General features: G+C 38.5%; 1 protein-coding gene across 1 annotated transcript in view; it reads right to left on the bottom strand.

Annotated features, from left to right (window-relative positions):
* The window catches only part of DOK6 (docking protein 6), a 408,332-nt gene that overhangs the window by 88,149 nt on the left and 299,109 nt on the right, over nucleotides 1-21,074 (bottom strand). The gene's annotated exons all lie outside the window — the stretch shown is intronic.

The raw sequence follows: 21,074 nt of genomic DNA, 5'->3' as shown, positions 1-21,074 counted from the left end.
GTGTTACTTAGCAGATATTAAGTGCTCAAAAATGTTAGTTATCATTATTTTCATCATAGAGAAAGTATGGCACTAATCTCAGTATCCACCATAGAGAAATGGTTGGCTTAAATATAATATTTTTATCTGATGGACTATTATACAACTATTACTATGTCATTTCTGAGAGCATATAATAACATTAAAATATTTTTTTGGCCATGCCACAGGGCTTGCAGGATCTCAGTTCCCTGACCAGAGATTGAACCTGGACCACGGCAGTGAAAGCCTGGAATTCTAACCACTAGGCCACCAGGGCACTCCCTAAATTTCCTATAATGTAAATTCAAGAGGAAAAGAAAATCAGAATACAAATTCCTTTTCAATTATTTAACTATAATTACCTTTTAAAACATAGTTTTTTATTGGACTAAAGCCACTGACAATTTCTCAGGCAACAGGATTATGGATAAGCTTTATTAATAAAGACATTCTAAAATAAAAAATATTTTAAATTAATATTTTAAACCACCTTTTAAAAATAATTGGAGGCCTTCAGAAAGACCCACTGAATATCAATATGATGTTCCCAGTCAGAAAATGGACCTTAACTGGACTGCTGTGTTGTTGTTTTCAGGCTATAACACCAACAGATTTGCACAAAATGCTCAGGAGGCCAACCTCTGTCTTCCAGCACCAAAAAGATTTTAGATTCTACCTTATGATTCTCCAAGGAGTTTTAGTAGAAAAGAAGTGTCTCAAGAGGCTTCAGAAATTATAGAGGCTGAGACTGCCATCCCTCAGGGCTCCATAGAGCCAGCACTTAGCTTCTGTGAAAGAGATCTTAATAAAATTCACAAAGCGTGAAATGGAAAGTCTGAGGGAAAAACGAAGAGTTTTCACAAAGTGAAACAAATGAGCTTTCTTTGTTGATTCAGAGGCGTAAAGAACTCCCACAGCGGGAGCAGACAAACCATTGATGACTGGTGAGCCCATCTTGTTTGAGGTTGAGTTTTGTTCATTGTTATCGGAAACACACTGCTTATTAGCCTTCGGAAATGAGATAACAAAGACACAAATTGTGATTCCATACTCAGTCACTGAGTTGCAAAGGTCTAACACTTAGCACTTCCTGGGACTTAACTCTGCCCAGTGAGGGAGTCTCAAAGCTTACAGAAGGGTTTTCTTTCCAGCCTCTGAAATAAAAACTACTGTAAACTTCATCCATCGATCAAGAAACCAGGAATTAGAACATGCCAGCATAAAAAGCAAAGACCTTTCAGGTAGAAGGGGCTCTTTTTTAAACATAGGTACCTAAAGCCAAGCTGAAATCAAACTTCTTCAGTATAATTGGCTCAGATTTATGACTTTTGTCAGCAGCGTTGGAAGAAACAGTTTAGGTTTTTCCCAGTTATTGTTTAAAACATGTTCTCTCGGGAGTGGTAAGGAACAGATATCAAGATCTTTTTCTTATACGTCTAAACAGTTTTGTGGTAGCAAGCCAGTACTAGAGAGGACGATAAGAGGAGGGATGAAATCATTTTGATAGCTATTGCCTCGCTCCTCAATGTGGTCCCCAGACCAGCAGCTCCTGCCTCGCTGGGAGCTGTCCAGAGTGCTGAAGCAGAACCTGCACTTGACAATACGATTTGTACGCACATTGTAGTTTGAGAAGTGGGAGTGGGAGATGATGCTTGGGACCCATAGGAGGACAAATTAGAAGCCATATTTGTGCAGCTTAAGACTTTGACATAACAAACTGAAAGTTAGAAAGGAAGAAATATGACAAAAAGGACAAAAAATCCTCTAGAAGAATCCTTTCCTTAATTTGGAAAGAGCTAAGATAGAGGTGCTAGTTACATTTGAATATCCTAACCCCTCACCTCTAACATGCACATTCCTCAACTGCATTGACTTGAAGAATAAGTGAAAATATGGACAACGTATGTTTGTCCTGACTCCAAACTAGAATTTTATTGAAATGTATGGACAATTACAAATGATATCTCTCTTTATATTTAACAAGGTATTTGCATAAAATTAATACTTCTTCTTATCTAAAATAAAATATTAAAGAGTAGAATCTCTAATGTCCCTCTCAGCTTTAAGGAATAATCTGGGGCTTCATAAAAATTCTAAGAAGTAAGTAGGACTGGCACACTTATTTCCAGGTTTTTTTTTTTTCTTTTCTGACATTGTGATCTAAGGGACATTATAACAGCATAGACTATAATAGTACAGTCAAAAGACTAAGGGTACAAATTTCAACAATCATGTTATGGCCTGTCATATTCATTTATCACATACTTGTTTAGTACCATAAGCCCGGCACTGTCTTGAGCCTGGGGATGGAAAGGAGGGAACAGTATACATGGCTCATTGCCTGTGAGGCTGTTTACATGGTGGGGAAGATAAGCATTGTTCCGAAAATGACTCACTCACTGTGGTAAATGCTAGCGGGAAGAAGTACAGGGCCAAGAGCAAGGCCATGGAAAGTTATTTCACCTATTTACTCCTCACGTACAAAATGGGGGTGACAAGACTTTGTCACAGGATTGTTTTTATTTTTCTTTTAATCAAATGAAGTAATGTATGTGACAGTGGGCAGGAAAGGATTAATTCAGCAGGCCTGGGCTGCTCAAACTCTGCACATCCCGAAGAAAAGTCTGTTTTGGGGACGGTCCCTTGGAGGCTTTCTGGAATGCAACCTTGGAGGCTTTGTTATATTCAGTCTGATAAGAGTGTTTCTTGTGCCTGAGGCCTTGAGCCATGCTGTATCGGCCTGACCAGATAAGTTTATCCTGACAAGGTGGTTCACCATGAATGCCTGTTTTGCTCTGGTGGTGGCGAGGGTCTGAGTGGCTGAGGTTGTTCCTGGACCCTGAGGACACTGCATGCCCATCTAACTGACCCTCAACCAAAACCTCAGACACCGAGGCTGGTGGGGGGCTTCCCTCGTTAACAACACCTCACGCCTGCTGTCATGTATCATTGCTGTCCCCGTGTGGCTGCACGGGAGGGGGATCTGGAGGCTCGTGCCTGGTCCCTCCTTGTCTGCATCCTTGTGTCTTTTCTCTTTGCTGATTGTAACATGCACCTTTCACTCTAGTAAACCAGAACTGTGTGCATAATAGTTTTCTTCTGAACCTTGCGAGTCTTTCTAGGGAATCGTTGAGCCTGAGGATAGCCTTGGGAGTCTCCTCCACCCAAAACAGCCAGCAGGTGGTAGGTTGTTAATATATTTTGATGTAATAAGAATATTAAAAATCCTAGTCTTTTCCTTAAATGGCTCTTTCTCAAATTCCATTCCTCTAGGGATTTAAGAGGGCATGCTCTCTTTCTTTATCCCACCTCACCATTCCCTTCCAGAATCCCTTGAAATAACAGTACTGCCAGTCTCGTCTCTACTGTGTTCTAATAAATAAGAAATAACTGGAGTTCCCTGTGAATGTCTGTATTCAGAGGAAACTAAACTCCAATGAGGCACACCCATTATGTATGGGTCTCAAAGTTCCCTTCAAGGGGAGAAATAATCCTAAAAGATGGTGCCACGGAGGCAATTTCACTTGAGATAAAGCCCCTACCATGTAATCGCTAGACCACTGCCCTCCTTTTCTTGTCCTTACGTCTCAAACTTAGCTCTTTATGAAGGAGTGGCATCAGAATTCCAGCCTTTCTTCCAAATGGCAAGCAAAAGAAATTTACCAAGTGAGAAGTTAAGGAAACAGTTTAAGAGGTGAAAATGGATACTTTAAAATAATTCTCTGTGGGTCTTTAGCCACAATTTCGCTACAGATGAATTTGTAAACCTCTGGCAATTTTGTCCATCGTCACAGCGTATAATTTCACTCCTGCAGTGAGTTTTGCAGTTTTGTATGTATATTTAGTGACCAAATATTTATCCTCCATGCACATAGAAATTTTAAACTCTCAGCAATGGTGTAAGGCAGGAGCACTTTCCTGAAAGCCCAGTGGTGTTTCTCTTCATTATTTAAAATTTCATGTTTAATTATAGAAAGTAATGAAATTCTTAAAAGCACAGCTCTTCTGCAGAGCAGTTAAACCCAATTAACAATTCTTTCCTGATAACAGTTTAATCTTTATTGTCACTTAACAATGCTAGCATTTTACTTTTTCTTTTTAGCAGCTTTGAAAAGGCTGAAGTTTCTGTCTAAAGCTCTAGTGAGTCAGACGTTGATCCGTAGTAAAAAATTACAAGCAAAATGGACAAACAGATGAAAGCAACAGTACAGAAAGTCCAGAAGCGGACCCAGTTCATATGGGAGTTCAGTATGTGGTGAAAGTGTTGTCTCATATCTGTGAGGGAAAACTGGACTAGTCAATAAGCTGTGTTTGGACAACAGCCATCTGGAAAAATATTTGGATCCATGTTTCCACCTCCACTGATATAAATTCCAGAGAAAGCAAAAACAAAACCAAACAAGTACCAGAAGAAAGTAGGAAAGAATTCCTATATAAACTCAGAAAATGTAGGGGGTTTCAAGCTACAATCCAAGGCAAAAAGTGACAAAAAAATTGATAAATCTGCCTGTGAACAATTAAAAAAATAAGTAAGAAATCATAAGATAGCAAATGGCAAATTCAAAACTAGGAAAAATATTTGAAACTCACAACACTGATAACTTCTGATACCTGTAAGTTAGGCATAAAATCAATACTTTTTTCATTGGGTTGTTTGATCATTAAATGGATTAATATATGTAAATATTAAAACAGTGTTTGTAACTTATTAATATGAAATAGTACTTCTATTATTATTACTACTACTACTACCCAAATAGTTAGATATCTAAAACATATTGCTAAGCTAGTAAAAAACAAGGAGAATATAATGTATATAGTGTGCTAACAGTTTTGTAAAAAAAGCATGTGGGGAAGAATTTATATACATCTTTGCTTATATGTACATTAAACTCTGGAGGAATGCACAAGAAACTAGTAACCGTGTTATTTGTTGGGGGTGAACTGAACGTGACAGGTGGTCTATGAGTATGGGAGGGACACTTTTCACTGATTCTTCTTTATGTAAACCATCAAATTAAATAAAGGAATGCTATCGATTTATTAGTTGAATTTAATTAACTAAAATTAAACCACATTAAAATTTAAAGTAAAGGTCTGAGGACCCTCACAGGGTTTTGGTGAAGATGTAGTGTTTATGATGTGCCCGGCTCAGTCTCTGTCCCTTAGCAAATAACAGGCTGCCCTCGGTATTCGCGGGGGATTGGCTCCAGGGGTGGAGAGCAGAATCCGAGGATGCTCAAGCCCCTTGTATAAAGTGATGTAGTACACTTGGCCCTCAGTATCAGCGGTCCTGCATCTGCAGGTCAACGCTCAGTTGGTTAAATCTGTGGATGTGGAACCCACGGATACTGAGTGCCGACTGTACACTTTTGCTGCTAAACTTATACAATACTGTACTGATGACTTAAGGCCTTCCCTTCCAGTTTAAACACACACACACACACACAGTATATATATTTATATATACATTTAATCTCTTACCAGTGTAGCACAGGCATCTGATCTGATTTTCAAGGGACCAGGATTATGGAGAGTTCTGGTTTGTAAAGCATTGAAACAATACCCACAGCAATGAGGAGAATGATAACAGCTAGCTTTTGGGGAGCACCTACTAGTGCCAGGCATGGTGATAAATGCCGTGTGTGCATTACCTCACTGAGCTTCACAACACCCTACAAAGCTCTCACTGCTTCCGTTTTACAGAAAACTCCATGCTAAGGAGGCTAATAAATTTGCCCAAGGTCATTAAAATTGATGTGGTTGAGCTGTGATCTGAACCTAGCCATGTGATTTTGGAGGGTAAGCTCATTATCACTAAGCCCAGTTGCATTCATTCAAGATAAGAAGCAGAAAAGCACATATAATTCTTTCATTACGAAAATTTTTGTAATAGAGAAACAAAGCTAGGGACAGGGCTCGGGATAAAATATTTTGAAAGCTCTCTCCTTCTTTGCTGCTGTTCCTTTTCTGTCAAATCAGGTTCCCAAGACACATACCTCAATGGCATATGTGCACCCTTAAAATGCACATTAAGGTAAATCAATCAAAACTGTTGAATTGGACTCAAACATGCCCTGGACTGCCAACTTCAAGTCAAGTCCTTTATAAGGAGGAAGATTTAGCAGAACATCTGCCATCCTCTCTGCCTCCTCACTGGACTACTGTATGTTCTTAAACATTTAATGCATATGGTGGCTGTTATTGTTTATCTCACTGTTGGTACCTTAGGGCTACAATGCTGTCCCTCAAACAAGTTGAGAGACTCGATCCTACAGGGAGATCTTGATTTTAGTCCAGGCTCTGCTGCAAATTAGCTTGAAATGCCATTTTGATCCTTTATGAAATTGAGTTTCAATGAAAGAATTGATATAAATGATCTCTAATGTACAAATTTCTTCCAAAACTCTACAGTTCCTCCACCTGTGTACTCAGTGATGAGTACAAATTATAATCACATTAATTAAAATATCTCCATCTTTACACATATTTTCCAAATTTTCGTATTATTCTATTCTATTCACTTTTTCTTACTGCCAAATGTTCTCTTTTGGTTTTTCACCTCAATGAAAAAGCCAGTTGAGTCTCCCTGAAGCAGTCTGAAGTTCTGGTTTTACTAAATCCTTGAGAAAATATACATATAAGATGTTCTTCTCCTTACCTTCCTTCCTGCCTCAAAAATTGAGAATTGAAAAATCCACCAGGTGAAGATGTAAATAACCCATAGGACTTTAGGTGCTATTTAATTACCTCAAAGCATGATCATAAATTATTAACAATATCATTCTCATTATACTCTTACATTGTGTTTATGAAGGTTTAGTGGGATAAAAAGCATATTAAAAGTTTTACAGCTAATTTTACATGCATCCGGTGGCTTTATTGTAAAAATATTGCATACTCCTTGAGGATTAGGAGTTTTAACATCTGTAACCCCCAAGTGTCTACCACAAAAAGCACCTGATGTACTCCAAAAATGTTTGTTGACCGAAATGACTTGAAAATTATCATTATGATGGCTTCCTGACGGGTACTGAAATTGTAGTTCTGGATAGGAAAAAAAAAAAAAAAAGCAAAATAAAATATCAAAGAAAGAAATTTTCTTTGAAGAATGATCCGATAGTGTTAACATATTCTTCTGAAAGGAGTAGACCAAACAATCCAAAGGAAAACAGAGCTGATACGTTCTTATGTTCCCAGCTGATACACACTTGGTCTGCTTAATATTGTTTGAGGGAGGCTGTGTGTATATCATATGAAACAACCCAAACCTATTTTTGTAGGAAGAGCTAAAGACAAAACAAGTCAAGCAAAAGTTTAAATTCTGTCATTTAGAAATTATATTTCCTTTTTAAAGTGAATTTGCCAAGTTACGGTTGGAAGAGTTTTTAGCTTATCATGCAAGTTACTAATATTTAGACACTGAATTGCAAAAGAAGAGTTTTCCTTCTCTTACCATTTTGAGGGGAACCTAAAAATGAGATAATTATATTCCCTTAGAGCAAAAGAGCATGTAATCAGGGTTTAAAATTACATTTTGTTCTCTTTTTGCTCTAAATATAGTTAATTAAGGTAATTTTTAAATTATTTGAAAGATACTTTTGTTGTCTCAAGTGACCACAGAGGAAAGTGTTTAAATTATAGCCAAAATAGAAAAAAATTAAGACTATACTTGATTTTATGTTGGTTATATTGCCTTTTCTTCTTTGGTTATATTTATTCATTCATTCATTTTTTTGGACATCAGCCAATAATGCATCAGGCCCTGTATTAAGCTTCTAGACTATATTTAAAAAATCATATTTAAAAAATAATTAAATAATAAACATTAACTCATGAATTGCATTTGCTCTCATTACCTATGTATCTAGCCATCTTTCTATGTATTTACTTTTTCATTTAAAAACTCAGTAAATGAGTAGATGGCTATATGAAATACATAACATAATTACACATTTTGAAGAACTGAACTAGTTATCCTTATTGTATTAAAATTTTCTCTAGAGGTTTTAGGTTGACAGATCACTGATAGAGTATAACTTTTACTCTTTTACTGCCATTATCAAAACAAACCACCCGGTAAAATGGTACAAAACATATCATTCTAAGGTAGAATATTACATCCTTTGTAATACCAATCAGGGAGAATACTAATTGGTATTAAAAAGGATGTGGGCATATGTGTAAACTACAGCTTTTTCATTTGTTTAGAAACAGAAATTAAAATTAATGCCATGGTATAAAATGAATATACTTAAATTTAAAAAAATAAAGAATTTCAAATGCAATTACTTAGTTTTTTTTTTTTATAATTTCAAATGTCATCATTCCAGGTTAGTAAATTTTAAACCTTAATTTTTAAACTTCACTTAAACTTTAAATTGTATTCTTTAAAAGTATCTGAATTGAACATATGGTGAACAGACAATTTGAATCACCTTCAAAGTAGAACACGCCTGCCAATGCAGGGGACACGTGTTTGAGCCCTTGTCTGGGAAGAGCCCACATGCCACAGAGCAACTAAGCCCATGTGCCACAACTACTGAGCCTGCGCTCTAGAGCCCATGAGCCACAGCTACTGAGCCTGCGTGCCACAACTACTGAAGCCCACGTGCCTAGAGCACATGCCCTGCAACAAGAGAAGCCACCACAATGAGAAGCTCGCGCACCACAATGAAGTGTAGCCCCCGCTCGCCGCAACTAGAGAAAGCCTGCATGCAGCAACGAAGACCCAACACAGCCAAAAAAAAAAAAAAAAAAAAAAAAAGAATGAAATGAAAAAAAAATCACATTAATTCAAGAAGCTCCTCAAAAATCTAGAGACAAAGGAGATACAAGTCATCATTCCTTAAGGGAGATGACTCCTGGGAATACATTCCTTTCAATGTTTGAACAGTTTTCAATCTCCACCTCTGATCCATCTTCACTTCCAGTCTACGTCAAAGTCTCTAGATTCCTACACACATCAAGTCATGGAACGATGTAAATGACAAAAAGAAACACTGATATTGAAAGATGTAAAAAGATGTGAAATGCAAGTTGTATAAGTGAAAAAACTTATTAGTAATCCTTTTCTTATCCATTTTTGAGTGTCAGTATTCCTGTTTTTAAAGTAAGAAGGTTTGGCTAAATGATTGTTAAGATCCCTTTCAAATACAGAAGCAGTTCATAACTAAGCTTACAGATCCATTTAAGTGGTTAGTTAGCTTTAAACTTCATCTATTTATGCTTGTATTTCAAAAGGCAGCCAGTGTCTTTAAAACATGATGTACTGTGTTGTGTTACCTTAGTCTTGCCTTGGGTGCTTTTCCTTTTCCTGCTTAACAACTTCCAGGTAAGGGAAAAGAGAATGGAGTTAATCAAAGTCATCTTGCTGTCCAGGAGTTCATGAGACAGGGATGTGCAGAAGATCAGCATGAACATATAGTTCATATCAAGGTTCCTTTACACCCATCTCAGATCCATTCGGTCTATCATTTATCGAGCTCTAATGCCACATGGCTGCTCTTGGAAATTCTCACTCAAACTCTCTGCCTTACATCCTGATATCACCTCTACAGTCAACAGCCCACTCTTTAAGGCAAGTACGATGGATAATTTTATGTGTCAACTTGACCAGGCCATAGGTGCCTAGACATTTGGCTAAATATTATTCTGGGTGTGTGTGCGAGGGTGTTTCTGGATGAGATTAACATTTGACTCAGTGGACTGAATAAAGCAGATTGCCTTCCCCAACGTGAGCGCACCTCATCCAATCCACTGGAGGCCTGAATAGCCCAAAAGGTGGGATAGGGAGAATTTGCTGTCTGCCAAACTATTTTTGAGCTGGGACATCAGTCTTCTCCTGCACTTGGACTGGAGTTTATGCCACCAGCTCTCCTGGGTCTCCAGCTGGCCACTGAAGTCTCCATTGTGAGACTTCTCCCCCCCCCCTTCCATAATCCTGTGAGCCAATTCCTTAAAATAACCCCCCTCTATCTATCTATCTATCTATCTATCTATCTATCTATCTATCTATCTATCTATCTATCTATCTATCTATCTATCCATCCATCCATCCATCCATCTATCTATCTATCCATCTATCTATCTATCCATCTGTCTATCTATCTATTTAAAAGTTCTGTTGCTCTGTGGCTCCAAAGAACCCTGACTAATGCAGGAGGCATATCTTGGCTTCTAATCTCACCAGCCCTCCTGGAACCAGTGGAGATCTGCTATCGAGACTCTGGGAGTGACAGAGTAGTGAGTGGGATCCATATAGATGTTCTTGATGTCACAAAAGTCATGTGGGTGGTTTAAAGATCCAAGAATGAAGAAAACAGATTTTGAAAGAGGAATTTCTGTTTGCATTTTTGCTTCATTATGGACATTGTTCTCTTCAAGTTCTCTTTCTACTGAGATCCACATAGACTTTGCATTCTGAGTCAGCTTATAGTGAGAAGGTAAGAAAAATACTGCCCACCAGACCCAAGGTACCATTTTGTCTTCTCCAAACGCAGCCCTAGACATGGCAAGACTTGGAGAGCAAGTGCAGGAGAAGATTACTAGTCTGATAACTTTTTTTCCCCTTCTCTACTGAAAAAGCACTGTGGAGACTTTCTCTGTAATCTGCCTTGGGGAATATTATTACAGCAAAAGAAATATGAAGCAAATACTTTGGTTCTGAAACTCAGAGTAAGATTTGAGCCCCTAGTTAGCAGGTTTTTATGAATTTTCAGAGTTATGTCTAGATGACTAAATCAGAGTTTTGTTATAACTCAAGGCTAGAGAGAAATCGGTATGTGACTTACAACATGACCCTGTTCCTTGCAGACCTGAGTGACGGTGGGAAAGAGAAGAGAAAAAGAGGCAGAGAAAGCAGTGGGTGAAGCTTCATGTCCTGATGTCTCTTCCCTGAGTGGAAATTCTGGAGAAGGCAGGGACGTTAATAAATCAGTGTCTAGGTAAGTGAGCCAAAGGCTACACTTTTGACTCCCCACAGCCTAAGCCTGGATGCAGGACATCCAAAATGTCCTGTGGAGGGGACTGGAGTTGAGAGGCTGTGAGCGCTCTGAGATGAAAGAGAATGTCTTTGATCAGGTTCCAGTGGAAAGTGCCATCATATTTCCCCGAAAGGTCAAATGGGTACAGTTACACTTCAGCAAATGCCAGTGTCGGGCAGACCAGACCAGATGGTGCTTGGAACTGAGCTTCCTTTACTGCATGAGGCCACGTAAGACTGTTGAATGTCCGAACACCAAACTACATGGAACTGTGAAGAAGGGGGAGGAAGCCGGTGCATCACCAAGAAGAGTCATCCGAAAATGACGATTCCAAATGGCAAGTTGAAGTTACCTCCTTCTCACTGGGAGGGGATTCATGAGGAATATTAGATAGGAAATAAAGAATCTGCATTTTCTTTGCTCCAGTTGTGTTATATTCTTGAGCTTGTGACAGCTGTAAATGTTTGCAGTCACAAGTCGTAACACCTTCACTCCCTTGTCTGTGAAAATTAATTGGCAAAGCTTTTCATTTGCTGTGATCTCACATTTATACAGTCAGGCCAGATCTATTGTCTCTCCATGAATTTGTGGGGAAAATACTTTTTCTGAGTTTCTGCCCACACTTCTTTGCAATTCCTCCACCACACTGTTCCTGGCCTCTACAATCACTTGAGAGGATGGAGTGAACTGGATGTATTTTGTTTTGATTGGTATTAGTACTAAAGAAGCTCTTGTCATTGTCAGAAAACCACAGAAAGAGCCAAAACCAAAAAGATATTCTTAGATGTTGAGCACTGAGTTGTGCTAGAACAAGCTCCAATGACCCAGATTTCACTTCAGAAAAGAGTCCAACTGAGGAAGGGTCAGTAGGGCAGGCACATCTGAGCACTACAATCCTTTCTGCTGTGACCATTCACACGGGGATTGGGAGAGTATGAATTAGTAAACTAGAAGCAGTCTCTCCGGCGAGATTAATGCTTGGTAAGAAACTGGAGAAACAGTACGGGGTGAGAGACAGCAGCAGCAGCAAATAGATATAAAGTTAAAGAAGAAAACAGATGCTTGCAAAAGGTCAGCAGGTCAAATGGTGACAAAAATCCACAAGGAGTGAGTGGAGACAGCGATTATTCAAGCAAAAGCATCTTTCAGTGAACACGCTGGCTATATCCTGAGGACGCAAAAGGTTCCAGGAGCCAGAAAGGAGGGAGTAAAGATCAGAACAAGCTGAGGAAATAGTCAACTTTAAAATGTAAATATTATTTGCAGAGTTCCATCATCAGAGATGGACGTATCTCTCCTTGCTCATTCTGCCCACAGCCCTGGCTGAGTATACTGACTGCATTTCCCTTTTAATTTATGCTGCAGCTGGGTGAGACAATTAAATTCTCCCTGTTCAATGACGTAAGTTACGAAACACGTGGGTAATAACATCAGGGTTAGACGCTCAGTTGTGAAAGGAGACTCGGGAAAAGGTGAACAGATCTTGGCGAAGGTGTGGAGCCTCTTTCTGAATGTTTAGCTCTGCTCCATTTTGTCTGATTCCAGGTATATTTTGTTTCATGTGTTTGCATTCCATAAGATTTTGGATAATGGGGGAGTGACTGCATATTTTAAATAAACACTCTAGGTGATACGTCTGCACATTTAAGTTTGCAACTAGTGCTTTTAGAGCAAGTCAGTATGGTTTCCTGCTCCACTGAATGTAGGCGAGAACTAAAGGGCTGCACAGAACCTTCTCACAGGACCAAATTCTCATTAGCTTCTTTATTCATTCAACAAACATTTACCTGTCAATCACTGTAAGCAAGGTACTTTGCCTGGCTCGGTCAGTGGCTGTGTAGAGACGGGTGGTAATTTGGAAAAGGTACCCTGTGAATAATATTCTGGCACTTTTTCTGAGTAATTTATATTCTATTTGCCACCTCCAGTTCACCACATCTCCATGCCTGGACCCAAATAAATTTCTTTCATGTTTCCAGAAATATCTTCAATCATTAATTAAACATCTTCAAGAAAGTTGAGGGTCTGGTGGTAGGAATGAATTACTTATTTGCATAACTGAGAAGTATTTATAGTAATAGAGTTATGGTTTTCTGAAGAGGGCAATTTCAAGTCTTTAGCAATGAAAACCACTACAACATTGGTTTAACTAGCCAGAGGGCTGCCTGAAGATAATGGTTTCCTGGTGGGTCAGGAGGAGGAAAGGAACAGACACAAAAAATCCTAAGTAAACGATGATGCCATCTTAATATTCCTCATGATTCTGGCAAGAGCTGGTTAAGGCACCTCATGCAGCTGACTGAACAACTGGACCCCTTCTAGGCCCTTCAGATTCTCCCCCAGAGGAGTGGCCCGGCAGAGACGGGAGAAGACAGAGGAGCTGGCTGCCAGCATCTTCTTTAGCCGCCATCCCTGCTCAAGGTGAAATACTGTGAAATGTAAAGGAGGTGGGAGTTTACTGGAATCTTTTCCAGTGTTCTCAGCCCAGTACCAACTGTTGTAAAGCATGGAATAAAAATGCCACAAGGCAAAGCAGTTGAGAGAAATTTATTCTTTTACCCTTGAGCTCTAATGGGAATTCAAATGGTATACATTTTATTTTACTCTTCTTAATGGTCAAAGCCCTTGGCTGGCTACTGTAAATACCTATCATGGATCAAGCTCCATGTGATCATTTGAAATGCTATCTTCTCAATGAACACAAGATCATTTGCTGCTAAGTAATATCTATATGATTTCATTTTTCTTATCACATATAAGGATGTTACAGAATCTCAATTATATAACATTCTGTGTTGTTCAGTTGTCTACCATTCTAAATGCTTGAGCTGTAAAGTTACCTTATGTTTATATAATTCATACTATTTTTTTCCATCTAGGGATTGATGCCTGGTTCCAATTCCCAAGGATTGCTTGTCTTGCTATTTTCATTAGGATTTTCCACAGATTAAAGGCGAGAAGGAATTAGCAAGGTACCAAACAAGGGAGGATTGAAAGGCAAATCTCCTCTGTTTCTTTTCAATTCGTGTTTATGTCAAAGGAAGCAGTCAAGGTTTTGGGATCACGGTTAAGAGCCTGAGCACCCCTGGGTTGCATGGACAGCGGTCGATGGAAGCCACAGGGATAAGATTATGCCCTGGGCAGGCACCTAGTATCCTGGGGAAACACTGAGGAGCCAAACAGCTCTGGCTCAGCTTGGAGGCCTTGGAAAAGTCACCTGACCTCTAAGTCTTCAGCTGCTCATCTATAAAACCACTTGTCTTACATACCTTATAGGATTGCTACGAGGATCAAAATGTGAAAGCATCATGAAAACTGTCAAGTACTATGAAATGAAGGATATTCTTAGTGCGATTATGGGGGCTGGTTTGACCAGGGCACTACTGCATCTGGAGAGCTCCAACTTCCTCCTTAGCGACGCCTTCTGGCTGCTTTTGAACAACACCAACCTCTGCTGCGTCCCCCCAATGCTGCTGCTGCGTTTCCTATGTTTGGAGATGATGGCATTTCCTGTTCTCAAACTGTGATCTGCAAGGCCTCTGGCAGGCCCAACCGCGCCCTGGTGTGTACTCTGTCCAGCTAGCAATGGTCCCTGTCGGAGAATTTGCCTGTGAAAAACGGCTTCCTCTGGTAAAGTGGCAGCTTTCCACGGGGGAAATCTGCCTTCTGCTTTCAGCAACACAGACAATGTTGGAGAAGGGAAGGGAAAACACTTTGTTATTTCATCAGCTCCTGTAAAGGTCATTTTTCAACCTGTTTCTCCTGCAGTGGAAAGTTCTGATTATATAGCTCTAGTAATGTTGCCTTTTTGGAAATTCATTTTTGTTTTTAAGGGCTGTGCTGTCTTCCCCCTACACCGAGTTTCATTATATTTGGTGCAGTGTGTAAATGATGTAGTTAGAATTGCAGGCAAAATAACCCATTACTATACCTATTGTCAGCTTCCTGCATATTTAATAGAAATGCAGTATGTAAAAATATGTATAGGTCATCAGGACTGGCATGAATGGAAAGGCTTAGTTTCTATTGTGGATTTGGGTGACTATGTATTTTTCTCTGGGGTTCTATTTAAAATATGGCAATTTACCTTGGCATGAAGAGTAAGAAAACAATTTCTTTTCGTGAGAATAATTTCTTTAGGGTTTCTATGTTATTGTGGGGTTCATTTTGAACCAGCTTTACAAGTAAATAGACCAATGATATATATTTCCTCAGGACACTATGTTGTCATTTTAGATTTTGGTGCTAAATATTTGTTATTAATATTTTAATTAACATAAATGTGATTGAATTTAAATTTTGAAATATCAAGTATTTTGCTCTTCATGCAAACACATGGCAAAGGAAATAATAATTTACCATTTAAATCTTCTAGTTGAAAAAAAAGAGTTCTGGATTCAGGCTCTATAGTGAGAGATGTCTTCTCTGGATGTGCTAAAAATGACTTATGTGACCTTGAATGTATTGACTGTTCTCTACTTGTACCCTGATACCCATTCTCTATCTTTTTTCTAACGTGTCTGTCTGGCATTGTGCCCTGGGAAGCTGACTTCTACAGGCTCAGGCTCACTTGCCTCCTGGTTTGGCCAGAGGAGGGTGTTGACAGAAGACAGTAGAACTGCAAGGAGAACAGAGGTGTTTTTCCGCCCTGCCCTTCCTGTCTCAACACTGTAGTTTTGACAGTGTTCCTTCTTCCAAGGATCTAAGTTCTTTCTGGGCTCTGGTTTCCTTGCTCCTTCAGGCCTGGGGTAGGGACAAGCTTCTCTGTTACTAGTCTTGGGGTGCTCCACCACCCCGTGTTTGTTCCCTAATCATACCCTCACCTTTTAAAATAATTCCTGCACTGGATTCTCCTCAAACCCTTTGAGTAGGTCATTTCTTTACTGCTGGGTCTAAACTTAATTTATAACAAGTTTCTTCATCTCTCTGAGTCTGTTCTCTCATTTATAAAAGAAGGAAAAGAATATTTATCCAGTACATCTCAGAAGACTGTTATGGTGAGCAGGAATAAGGATGGAGATAATAATAGTGATAATAATCATACCTGGCCTGCATTATGTATCTACTGCAAAGCTCACCCTCTACCCATGATACTATTTCACGTGGAATGGAAAAACGGCCACAAACTACTTCCCATCCTGTGTTTGTGCCCTTGCCATGTGCCGTTAATACTCCTCGCATCAAAGGTGGCATTTTCATACATCCTCTGATTCTGTGCCAGCCTGTGGCTTGCCTTGGCCACTGGTAAAATGAGATGCCATCAGCAGCTGACAAAGGGCTTGTGCTTCCTTGCTTGCTGCTTTGGAACCTTGCCACTGTGTGAACAAGCCCAGGAAGCCTGCTGGATAACAAGAGACGCATGTCCCCATCATGCTCATCTGGTCACTGATCCCCTAGACTGGGAGGAGACATCTTATTAGGTCATCCAGTCTCCGGTCAAGCTGCTACCTGACTGCAGGAGAATGTGCAAGCCCCGCCAAGATCAGCAGGCCTGGACCAATTGAGCAGACTGATGACCTACAGACTCATGGACATAAATGGCTGTTGTTTAACCATTAGATTTAGGTGAGTTGTTACACAGCAACAGACAGCTGATAGAACCATTCTTTGCAAATAAGAAAAATATGGCAGTTATTTTAAAATATTATGTTATATAAATGAGTGATTTGTATCCTACATTATTATAATCAATATGTTATGGTGGCAGAAAAAAAGGTGCTCCAAGAAGGTGTTGGGATGCTGTGCTTTTTGGAGTCTCTACAGCAGCAGACCAGAGCACAACGCAGGAGCACGGGAAGTTAAGCAGAGGGAAACTGTTTATCATCTGAGTTTCCAAAGGCATGTTGGCCGTGAGTGTCAACAGATGATGTTGCATATTAGTTAGAATTAGAAATTAAAAAAAAATTATATGACAAAAACCGAAAAAGAGAGAATTAGATGGCAGAAAAGAAGTAAGTTTTGTGGAGTAGAGTCTTAGAAGAGAGAGAGCACAGGATTCAAACACACCAGAGCCTTGGCTCAGAAGACGTCTCATGCTGCGTCAAAGAGTGTATCTGGATGGAAGCTAATGCCATAGGATCTTGTGTTTGGGATCGGAGGGGGAGCCTCAGCTCAAACACAATATGACCATAGAGGTTATCCAGATACTCTTCTATCCCGAGGCACGACCGCCTGGGGAAGATGCCCTCAACTGTGCGCAGGGGTCCTTAAGGATCCTTCAGAAAACTGCAGTAAGGACTATGCAGAGACGTTCAAGAGTTGCATTTTTAAAAACTGGATGCTTGGTGCATTCAAAATATCATGCTTGTCCAGTCTGCGTCAAGTCTGAGAGAAGTACCAAGGAGAAGGGCATTTTGGGGAGAAGACGTGGTACTTGTCTCTAAAGCTGGGTCACCAATGTTCTCCAAGCTTTAGATCAGAGGCTGAGACATGAGGCTGACATGGGTGCTGATGCCTCTGCATCGAGGAGGAGTCGCTAGGCTCTTTGAGGGTGCTCACTTGAAGATAAGAATAATAACTTACGGGGCTTCCCTGGTGGCGCAGTGGTTGAGAGTCCGCCTGCCAGTGCAGGGGACACGGGTTCGAGCCCTGGTCTGGGAGGATCCCACGTGCCGCAGAGCGGCTGGGCCCGTGAGCCATAATTACTGAGCCTGCGCGTCTGGAGCCTGTGCTCCGCAACAAGAGAAGCCACGATAGTAAGAGGCCCGCGCACCGCGATGAAGAGTGGCCCCCGCTTGCCGCAACTAGAGAAAGCCCTCGCACAGAAACGAACACCCAACACAGCCATAAATAAATAAATAAAAATTAAAAAAAAAAAAGATATCTTAAAAAAGGGATGATACCTATTTAAAAAAAAAAAAAAGAATAATAACTTACTTGGATCACACCCTCTCATAAATATGCACTCAAAGTTCAAAGGTGTAAGTGTGACTATGTCCCTAAAGAACATATTAAGAGTAGCACAGCTTTCAACAGTGACCCAGAGTGACACAGACCTAAACCTATGATTTCATTGTATCATGTGGAATTAAGTTAAGATCTCCACTGAAAAGAGGTATAAAACAACAACATCTCTTTTTTGAGGGAGCTTTTCATTTCCCCTGAGTTACCATAGTATTCCAAATCCATAGGTACCCTTGAACTGACCATTTTTATTCAAAAAATTCTCTCATAATTTAAGCCTCTTTGTTTAAAGACAGATTAAACATGTTTTATCCAATATATCCATAGCTCTCACTATAGAGAATAAACTTTCAATGATCCTTTGACTTCATTCTATTTAAAAAGACAACACTGTTTATATTATTTATATTTTTATGTTGTCTTTTGTAACCGCAAGAAAAATCATTCTTTGGTGGTTATTTTCTCTATTTTTTTTTGTTCTCATCAATAAATGTATGAAATACATACTTTAAGTAAATTCATAATAATGCTTCCACTTCATTTAAAAAATTCCTTCCAAGGGAGCCAGCTTAGGAAAGCACTAATATAATTAGCATTTTTTGGTGGATGACTAGTGTCAAGACAGAGAGATGAAAATGCTTATTGCAATTAGAGAATACACCTGAACGTGTGCTGCATGCAACAGCACAATGTGATGGAAGAAAGTAAATTAAACTTACTTTTTTGTTTTAGATAACCAAAGCATTATTTTTCCAAGTTTTATAATTTATATTGTCATAAACATATTTCTGTTGAAAATGTCATCTTTATTTCTGTTTAAAGTTTTGGCCAGATCTATAACTAGCTACCTGGGAACCACTGGTGAGGACTTCGTGGAGCCCCTGCAATTTGAAGAGGAGGTAAGTTAAAAAGAAAAAATCCCACTCTTCAAGTAAATATTTGACTTAGGCTACAAACATCTTCAAATAATCAAGCAAATATTTTTTTTTATGTGCCTACTATGTCCCAGGAATACATATGGTTGTTGGAAAAAAGAAAAGTAGGTGTATGCTCTACAATACTTACGGAAGTGATCTTCTGACAATAACACAGGAAAGAACATTTTAATCTAGACATTTGCATAATATCCTAGGTATGTGAAGACCTCTCCTTATTTATGGCCTGATGAAGGCAAGCTTTGGAATTTACATGCAGTTTTTATGCTGGTGAACACAAGCAACAATAAGGATGAAAATATAAGAAAGTCAAGATTGAATATCAAATACATTTTGGGGGCAGGCTGTATATGGGGCAGTTCTAAGATAAAATTCCTCCTTTCAGGTTGTATTTACTTTTTTTTACAGGAATTCACTTATTCAACCTCTTTAGATTTTAAAGTATGTTCATTTGATTACAATTGTCTGTCACTCTTGATGAACTGCCTTACAGGAAATCTTTCGAAGCTTTGATTTTGACCTCATGAAATAGTTTTTTATGGGAATATAATCATAAAATCGCCATGTTAACTATATTTCAAAAACCAGAACCCAACAACTATGAAATTTTGTGACTATATGAAGAAGTAAATGAATTATTATATCCATGTAAATATCCTGAAATAGAATGCAGAAAATTTTGATTACTAAAATAATGAATTTCTTAAAAATATAATTTTAATTTTCATATTAAGTTTTTAGTTATGAAGAACACATACAGAAAATGAGATAAAATAAAATATAAATGTAGAGCTCGATGATACATCAAAAGCAAACACCAGTATAACTACCACCTAGTCAAAATTTAAAACATAGTTACCATCTTAGATGTTTGTCCCTCCCAATCTCACACCTTCCACTCTACACTATGATTTAACCAGATGTTTATGGCAATAGCATTCTGGGTTTTCTTTAGTTTTTCATCTAATTATGCATACACAAACACCGTAGTTTAGTCCTGCTAATTTGCCAATTTCATTCTTTTGTGTTTGGTTTCTACTTACTCAAAATGATATTAATCCATGTGGGCACGTAGAGTGTAGGCCATTCATTGTTCTTGAATTATCCTATTGCTGATTATGCTAAATTACTTTTCCATTCTACTGCTAAGGCATATTCAGGTTATTTCCATGTTGTGGCTCTTACCAAATACATAAATACTAGAATACATGTCTCTTGGTGGATACATGCAGCATTTCTATTGGGTATATATCTAGAAGTGGTATTGCTTGGTTATGGAGTATGCGTATGTTCCTATTTACCAGGTAAATCAGATAAACTAGTGATTATACAAATTTCACTCTACTACAGTGAATAAGAGTTCCAGTTGCTTCACATTCTCACCAACACTTGGTATCGTCAGTCTTCTTTACTTTATTTACTTTATTACATAGAGTGGATGTGAGCCCTTTATCAATTATATATGTTGCAAATGATTCCTTTCACACTATGCCTAATTTTCATGCCTTCAATGATCTTTTGATGAACAGCATTAATATTCTTAATTTTAATATGGCCCAATCTACTGATTGTTTTGTTAGTGTTTTAGTTTTATTTAAAAAGTATTTCTCCTTTGAGTTCATGAAGATATTATCCTCTGTTTGATTCTAAAAATTATATTAATTTTTCTCTCACATTTTAAATCTATAATCTATCTGTAATTAATATTATTAATGTTTATATATCTGAAGTTGGATCAAATTACTTTTTATTCCCTATAGTTATCCAGTTGACTCAGCACCATTTATTTAAAAGACTGGCTATTCTCCAATGTTCTCCACTACCACCTTTGCTATAAAACAAAAAATCTATAAAAGAGTTTCTATGCTTCTTTCAATGGGCAAAGATGTATTCCTCTGCTAATGCTATACTGTTTAAAATAGTTTAGCTTTATGATATGTCTAAAAATCTGGTAGGGTTGCCTTCTCAGATTGTTCTTCAAGAATGAATTGGTAAATTCATATAACTTTTTCCATTTTCATTTCCAGACACCTTTTAGAATGAGCTTTTAAAGTTTTACATCTCTACTCTTTTCATTTATCTTTATTCAATATTGCATTTCTAATCTTCTATCTGGGAACAGTTTCCTTTGGCGTGAAGTATATCTTTCTGTATGTCTGTATTTCCTTTGGTGAAGGTCTGCTGTCCAATTTGGTTTGTACGAAACATTTTAATTTTGCATTTACTCTTG

This window comes from Balaenoptera musculus, chromosome 14 (genome assembly GCF_009873245.2).
Source record: "Balaenoptera musculus isolate JJ_BM4_2016_0621 chromosome 14, mBalMus1.pri.v3, whole genome shotgun sequence".
Taxonomy (NCBI): Eukaryota; Metazoa; Chordata; class Mammalia; order Artiodactyla; family Balaenopteridae; genus Balaenoptera; species Balaenoptera musculus.
Note: the sequence above shows the minus strand (reverse complement) of the source record. Positions and strands in the feature narration are given on the sequence as shown.